The 8,525-nt window shown below is 45.8% G+C and overlaps 1 protein-coding gene across 1 annotated transcript in view; it reads right to left on the reverse strand.

Annotated features, from left to right (window-relative positions):
• The window catches only part of ANO2 (anoctamin 2), a 321,678-nt gene that overhangs the window by 307,082 nt on the left and 6,071 nt on the right, over positions 1-8,525 (reverse strand). The window lies entirely within an intron of this gene.

Consider the following 8,525-nt stretch of genomic DNA (forward strand, 5'->3'; position numbering starts at 1 on the left):
AGCCCCAAGGTTTATGATTTAACTTCATTACAGTGTTTCAATCCACCTAATAAACCAGAATTTTAAGGATCCCGAGTTGGACATTTGTAGCCAACAATTGAAACACCAAATACTGTATTTGCATGTGAATTAGTGAGGGCAAGGATGGGAAAGAGGCAAAAATGGTATAGACATGCTGCACTATATGCAAATAGATTTGCTAAAGCCTTTCTGATATTGCTGAGAAATGTTTTAACTCACTGCCTGAAACACAAGTTTAAGAGTTAGGAAGTCTCTACATGCAGACAGAAATTACATTTGTCATGTGATCGGCCCCTTGAAAACACTGTACAGCTGTGCCCAAACAGAAGTGCATGGCTGTAGAGTGCTCTGATTGCACAACAAATTAACACTCCTTATATGAGGGTTCAAATGAAGGTGCTACAAAGTGAAGTGCCTTCATTAACTTCTGTCTGCTCTAGCAGCTGGGCTGAATCAGCCCAGCCTCATCCTCAATGATGTCTCAGGATAGGAGGGGGAGAAGGCATGGGAGGGAGGTCGATTCTGGCTGCCCTGGAGGAGGGGAGCAGGTAGACTGGAGCCCCCTCACCCCACCTCATGGTGTGGGACTCAAATCCACCTCCTTCCCCCCACTCCAATGTGACTGGCAAACCCCAAAACGGACCTCCTTCTCCCCCTCCCATGTTGAGACAGCACCAGGAATGGAAGGGGGGTGGGATTAGGGGAAGAAATTGCAGATAGGCAGTCTCTCTCTGGATCAGCTTCAAATAAGAGCTCAATCCCCCATCCTCCCAACCCAACAGCTAACATGTTGGGTTGGGAGTGTCAGTCTAACTCATGGCACTTTCTGGGAAGCACCACAAGTTAGACCATGGAGCTACATTTTTGTCTGCACCCTCTGTTCTTCTCCTAGTTCTATAAATGATTCTGGCAAGTCACATGTAACATCTCTGAGTCACAATCTCTCCATCTGTAAGTGTGGATAATATAATTCCACACCCAAATGTGTTTTTAAGACTAAATAAATTGATCCTCAGATGGAAAGTGATACAAATCATTATATTAGAAGAATTATCCCAGTGCAACAAAGAGGTTGTATAGTGAAGCACTCTGAGAAATCAGGAAATACAATAGCCAAAGTTGATTGTACAAGCATAATTCTGGTTTTACATTAGAAATGGACCAAAGCAGACACTTCAGAACCAAGGTTATAAATTTCAGGAGAATTTTGATATATCGCATTGGCTGGTTCCTGTATTCTGGCCTGGAAGGTCCCATATATCAAATCTACTATGATGCAGCCAAAATCTCATAAGAATGAATATAGTCAATATGTCAGACTCATGGCTGATTTCCCAAAATGGTCACAGTTTGAACCAAATAGCTCATGAGATTTGAACACCAACAAATACCAAAACTACAGCTGAGTGGGCCTTCAGAGCAAACCATGAAAAATCCTACCATTAGCTTGATAATGTGCAATGTGGCCATCATGTTTCTGACCCACCTCCTATCTTGACATATCCTATACTGTAACCTGTAATCAAAGGCTAACAGACACCTCCCCAGTACAACACTGGATGCATGCACATATTTATGTTGCAGAACTATGCATAGCTGAGTACATAACACAGAAAGAAAGCTTAGGAAAAAACACAAAGTCAGTCCCAAATGATCAATGGCATGTTAACATGCAGCGATGGCAAAAAGTATCTGGGCTTGCAATGTGTGTGACCCACACCCACAGAGCATGTGGTGGTTGGGCCTCAGACATGATTGATCTGAACTCCTCCAGTAAAGACAAAGTACCAGCCAAGGAAAAACCATCAGCATTTTAATAATTTAATATTTCTGACCCACCAGTTTTCCTCATGCTCTCAAGGAGATTCACACTTGTTTTCCTTTAATGAAGCACATAATGATGCCATGAGGGAAACTTCAAGGAAAATAATTAATTACTGGAAGTTTCAGTCCCACTGGCCACACTCACCGTTTCTCCAATATTCTCAGTCAAAGCCCTGGATATTTGACAAAATCATAAAATAGTCAATTAAAGGCCTTGAGTTTTGTAAGTACCTTTAGCTGGGCCTGGGTTAAATCACTGAAGAATATTTTTGGTGACTATAAACTGAGCTCACTTTCATTGTTCTTGCTTTTGCAGGGCTAGATTGTGAACATTTCACTAATGTGGGTAAGCAGTTGGTATGGCCTGGACCTTCCAAAGTTAAGTTTTTCAGTGAAAATGCAGTTACTGCAATATTGAAACATGGTAAGTTTTACTTTTGCCAAAAAGACTGATTTTGGGTCAGGACAAATCTATACAAAATAGTTCAACCCAAAGCAAAATATCTAAGTTCATTCAACTGAACCAGGATGTATTTTGAATGAATTAATTTGACTTCAATCCACATCAGTTTTTGGTATTGCAACCCCTGATGGGAGATGTAGTATGTACATATATGCCTATGTAGAGCCCAGCTCTCCACTGTCATCTTTTAACCGTAAGTCAACTACAGCCATATTCTATTCCATGTATGAGGCCTATAAGTGGACTTAAGTGCCTAAGTGTATTTCTATTCCACCCTGCTGGAGTCTCTGAAAAATCATTAATGCAAAACAGGGAGCTGAGGAGTCCTCCTGCTTCTTTTTTTTTATCGGATTATCTACAAAAGCAGATGCATTAATGAATTTTCAGGGACTTGAACAGCATGGAATAAAATCACACTTGGGCACCTAAATCCACTTAGACGTCTTATAGGTTGCATACAGTTGGTCTCCTACTCTTTACCACTCACATTCTGCACATATTCTAGAGGAGAAGTTTACTGGTAGGACCATTGACTCAGGGAGAGGAGGGTCTGACTGTAAAGTGGGGTGGGGTGCATCAGTGGAAAGAAGTTGGAGCGGGCAGAAGGTAAGGGGGCTACTTGACCACCTAGATTTATTTCCCTGCTATAGTAGTGTGAGGGGGACAAATTCAAAGCAAACCTCTATGGCTCGAGGGATGGGAGGGAAGCCTATCAAAAGGGATAACCATGGATGTGAGGGGTAAAATATAATGGAACAACGGAGAGCAAAAGTATATCGAGCATTTTTCTATATTCAAGGCATACTGCTGGCAAGGAAAAAGGGACTGCCACACACCTGGCTGGGGAAAGTATTCTGGCAGTAAGACTACCTAAAGTTTTATATCTTCGTATGATGTTCATATTGAGATTTTGCTTGTGTATACTACAATTTGTTTTCTACTGGTGGTGCAGTCTCTGGCAGGTTAATTTTCATAAATTTCATAGACATTAGGGCTGGAAAGGACCTCAGAAGATCATCGAGTCCAGCCCCTTGCCCGAAGGGCAGGAAGTCAGCTGGGGTCATAGGATGCCAACAAGATAAGCATCCAATTTTATCTTGAAGGTGTTCAATGTAGGTGCTTGAACCACCTCTGATGGCAGGCCATTCCAGACTTCAGGGGCTCAGACAGTAAAAAAATTCTTCCTTATGTCCAGCCTGAAACGGTCTTGCAGTACTTTATAACATTCGACCTCGTCATCCCTTGGGGCGGTCTCATGAACAAATATTCCCCCAGATACTGGTGGTCACCCCTGATAAACTTACAGGTGGCCATCAGCTCACCCCTGAGCCCATGTTTTTCCAGGCTAAAGAGCCCCATAGCTCTCAGCCTTTCGTCGTAAGGTCTGCTTCCCTGACCTCTGATCATGCACGTGGCTCTTCTCTGGACTCTCTCAAGCTTCTCCACATCCTTTTTGAATTGTGGGGCCTAAAACTGGACACAGTACTCCAGCTGCAACCTCACCTAGCCAGTGTAGCACTGCCGAGTCTATAAGGATGCTGCAGGTTTTTCCTCCCAAGGTGGAGAACCTTGCATTTTTTGGCGTTAAACACCGTCAGGTTCTCGTCCTCCCATTGGCTGAGCCTGTCCAGGTCAGCCTGGATCGCCCTCCTGTCTTCAGGTGTGGATGCTTTGCCCCAAAGTTTGGTGTCATCAGCGAACTTGGCCAGTCCACTTCTGACTCCAATGTCCACATCATTAATGAAGATGTTGAACAATATGGGTCCAAGGACAGAGCCTTGGGGGACCCCACTGGTCACAGGGCACCATGACAATTAACTTCCGTCAATTACCACCCTCTGGGTCCGGCCAATTTCCCAGCCAGCGGATCATGGAGGACCCAAGGCCACAATTGACCAGTTTCACCATGAGGTGATCATGGGATACCAGATCAAAGGCTTTTTTGAAGTCAAGATATATGACATCAATCTCTTCTCCCTTGTCCAGGTGATAGGTCACCCGGTCGTAAAAGGAAATGAGATTGGTCAAGCAAGACCTTCCCGCAACAAACCCGAGCTGGCTATCCCTTAGGATGTTGGCGTCAGCCAGTCCATTAAGGATGGCCTCTTTAATAAACTTTTCTAAGACCTTCCCCAAGATAGAGGTCAGGCTGATGGGCCTATAGTTTGCCAGATCCACTTTTCTCCCTTTTGTTGCAAAAGGTTGGAAAACCCAAGAGTGTTGGAGTTTTTTCACATTAAAATCTTTTTTTTAAAACCCTTTAAAATTTAAAAATTTAGATAGTTGCATCGAATATTACAAATATCCACTCCCTGCCCCCCATCCACTGCCAACACACACCATGCATATGCACCTCTGAGGAAAACATATTCCTTTCCTGTTTCATTTTCATGAAGAGAAGTATGTCATTAAATTTTCCTTTGTAATTTACTGTATTTACTTGAATATAAGATGATACTAAATATAAAATTACCCCCCTGCAATAGTTAATTATATATATATGGAAAACTTATAAGTTTGTTATAATTTTATAACAAAGATGTTTGCTTTGAATTTTTCCCCTCACACTACTATAGCAGGGAAAATAAATCTAGGGGGTCCAGTAGCCCCCTTACCTTCTGCCTGCTCCAACTTCTTTCCACTAATGCCCCCTCCCCTCTTCCCCCCTTTTACTGTCAGACCCTTCTCTTCCTGAGCACCTGGAAGTGAAAAGCATATTTGAAAACATGGGCCATGAAATAAACATATACAGTTGTATATATGCAAACTGTTACAGGTACCCACTGACTTAGTTCATCCAGAATTGATGCATTTTACCTTTTTTGAAACTTCTGCAAGACTTAAACACAAGTATTTCATAAAAAAAGCTTTTAAGCAACACTTTGGTACCTGCTTATATATAGTACAAACCATGAATGATATTACTCCAAAGCCAAAAAACCTCATGATGAACCATATAGTTCATTGGGCTGGGCCCCAGCAAAGACAACAATATTTCAAGTCATAGTGACCCCACAGCTCAGCACTGCTCAGTATGCATGTGTACTCCAGATACCCCCCACAAAGGATCCATGTGCTAATTAGCGCCCCCCCGCCCCCAACCTCATGACTGAAACTGGGTGTTCTTGTCATAAATCTGGGAATGCTCTAAAAATGTATGTGTAGATGAGGCACAAGGCAACCTGGTCCAGATACACTTCATGAAGGGCAGGACCACATTAATCATATGCAACAGGCTGAGAGAGGGGCTGACAGAGGGATTCTAAGTGAACTGTTTGGGACCCATTTGGTGATGTTTGCCACACATCTAAGACTGGTGAAGAAACAGGAATAATTGGAAATGGGAAAGAAAGGTGCAGCTGAACTACAGGAGTGAAAACAAAATCAAAATGTATTCAAAAGAATAGGCACTACCATTTATCTTACTCAGATGGGCTGCGCTAACCAATGCTTGTGGTAGGCTTTCAGGCTTCCCCTCCAGCTTCCTCTTTTGGCCTTTTGGCTAGGAAAAAGTGAGACTAGGGGGCATCTGAACTCCAAGGCTTTCAGGCTTTGGGGCTTGCATGCCTGCCATGAATTTGGGAGCATCTGAAGCTCCAGACGGCAGAGTCTTAGAGATAGGATACTTGCCAGTGGTAGCCCCACATGGAGTTGAACAATTGAATTCTGCTCAGTTAAAATTTGGAACTTAATTCAAAATTGATTTGGCCTTGGAAACTAAATTTTAAAAAATGTGGTAAGCTCCCATCAGCATTTTTGGCATCAGGGAAGGTTGTCAGAGCTTGCTCCAGCCTCTCCAATGCTGGCCTGGTATTGCAGTACCTCCAGGTCTGGTGCATATTCCTTCCCGGTGGAGCAACTGCCTATTTTTTTTTAAGGGCCCCACAAAATTAAAAAAAGGTTTCCATCAGGATGTTTGTCCAATATGCGCCTTGTATTTTATAGTCAGTGTCTGTGTTGGCTCCATTTAACCAACTCTGTAGTTGGTTTCCATTACTGAGTACATTTAATGAGAGTTCCTCATATGTGGATGTAAGATGACAAGCTTTTTCCCCTGTGCTGATTGGGTAAAAAACCATGTCTTATATTTGAGTAAATATGATAAATGTTGACCGTGTAGTCTGCTCAAATGTAACATGAACAGGGTGTGTACCTGGGGGAAGAGTGGTGGATTACACTGGGTGAGAAAGGTACAGCAAACTACTTTCAGTTCAGCTGGGTTATGAATACCAATGGCATGGATGCAGAAACGACTTTAAAAAAAAAAAATCAAGCACACCAAGCAAAGTCAAATTCTAGTTTAAGAGGCTATGGTTGACAGTGCAGTACCATTTCTGCTGAAATGGGCCGGAAAAGAATTTTGGAAGACCTGATTAGTTTATAGCCCCCCGAGAAGAGAATCCAACTCCCAAGGTATTTGGGTTTTGTAAACACAGTAGGTCTGAGGACCTTTCAAAGAAGTGCATCAAATCACGCATGTATGTTCATTGTGAGTGTACAATTCGCATTTCTTAGGGCCAGCACTTTCCCCTTACACAAAATGTTACCTAAATGGCCTAAATTTAATTTATCATGATGAAAAACCAGGAACAACTCCATTGAAAACAGCAAGGCCTGAAGCTGGTCTAAAGTTAGCATATGGGAGATCAGACTCAAACCCAAAATCTAAAGGACAACTTCATATGATGGACTGAAAAATGCAAGAATGTTGTGAAGGCGAGAGGGTGGGATGGCACAACTGATTTATCAGTCAACCACCATGTAGAGTTTTAGCATTCACAGAAAAGATGTAAAACCCTGGAAAAAACAGGCTAATCTGGAAACCAGTGCAGACCGTTTAACTACTGCAGCAAAAGCTACACCTCAGCAACTTTAATTGTAAAGAAGGTGCTACACTTGCATGTTAGGGACTCAGACTGACAAGATTTTATACACTGAGTGCACTTGCTCCTTCTATTTGGGAGCTGGGGCTTGCTTACTGCCACGGGCAATGTGTAGGGGGTGCACACGGGTGCATGTGCATCCCCTGACATTGGCCATGCCCCGCCCGAGAGAAGTGCTGGCGGCACTTCTGCTGGCGGCGGAGATCAGCCACTGGGGGCAGTGGAAGGGGGCGCTATCAGGGCTCAGCCCCTCCAAACGCCAGGGCAACGCAGCTGCTGCAGCAGGAAGAAGGGGTGCACCAGGCTCACAGCCAGCCCAGCACAGCAGAAAGTTTTCTTCCCTTAGTTTCTGGTGGGGTGGGGCAGATCAAGACCCCCAAAGTGCAGGAGGAAGCAGGGTAGGGGCAGGGCCAGATCATTCACCCCTTCCCCTGCTGCACTGTGGGGATTGCCCCATGACCCAGCTCTGGAGAATAGGGCCCTGGCTGGGCCGGGTTGGGTCTTGGGGCAATTGGAGCCCGGTGGCTCCTGCCACTGCGTGCACTGCTGGGGAGGGGTGGCATATTCCCCCAACCCCTTGGCTCCAATGGTCCACAGCCTTCATGGTGAATGGAGAGCTGGCCAGGTCAGGTCATGGGACAAGTGGAGGCTGGCAGCTCCTGCACAGTCACAGCGCCGGGGAGCCAAGGAGGGCACATGATCCCCTCCTCCCCCCACCCCAACAATCTTTGCACGGGGCCAGGGTGGGCTGCAGCTGCAAGGCGAGCTGTGCTCTGCCTGCTCCGTGCCTCGCTGCAGCCTTTGAAAGCAGCGCAGCACAGCACCATGTGCCTTGCTGTCTGGTTCACCCAGCAGTGGGACACAGAGAGACACGGAGGTACAAAGCAGGCAAGCTCAGCTCACTTCGCAGCTGCAGCCCACCCTTGCCTCGTGCAAAGATCAGGAGCGTCCATGTGCCACACTTGGCTCCCCAGCACTGCACTCTGCAGGAGCTGCCAGGCTCTTCCCAGGGATGACTTAGACAGGGTGGAGCGGGGCCGGGGTCCCTGGGGCTCCATCTTCTCTGGCCCAGCAACGCAGCCAAGGCTGGCCCCGCTCCAGCTCTGGGCCTCCTCAGGAGGTGCGGGGCTGGGGCTAAACTGGGGCCAGTGCAGGGCTGGGGGGCAGTGGACACTGGTTTCAGGCAATGACCCCTGGCACGGGAGAAGGGGCAGCTGCACAGGTGCAGTGGACCCCAACCCCAAATCCAATCCCTGCCTGGTGCCTGCCCCAGCCTCGCTCCCTCTCCCCTCCATGGCCCTTCCCCCCCCCCGGCCGCTTCCCCCACACCCTTT

This window comes from Alligator sinensis, unplaced genomic scaffold (genome assembly GCF_000455745.1).
Source record: "Alligator sinensis unplaced genomic scaffold, ASM45574v1 scaffold35_1, whole genome shotgun sequence".
Taxonomy (NCBI): domain Eukaryota; kingdom Metazoa; phylum Chordata; order Crocodylia; family Alligatoridae; genus Alligator; species Alligator sinensis.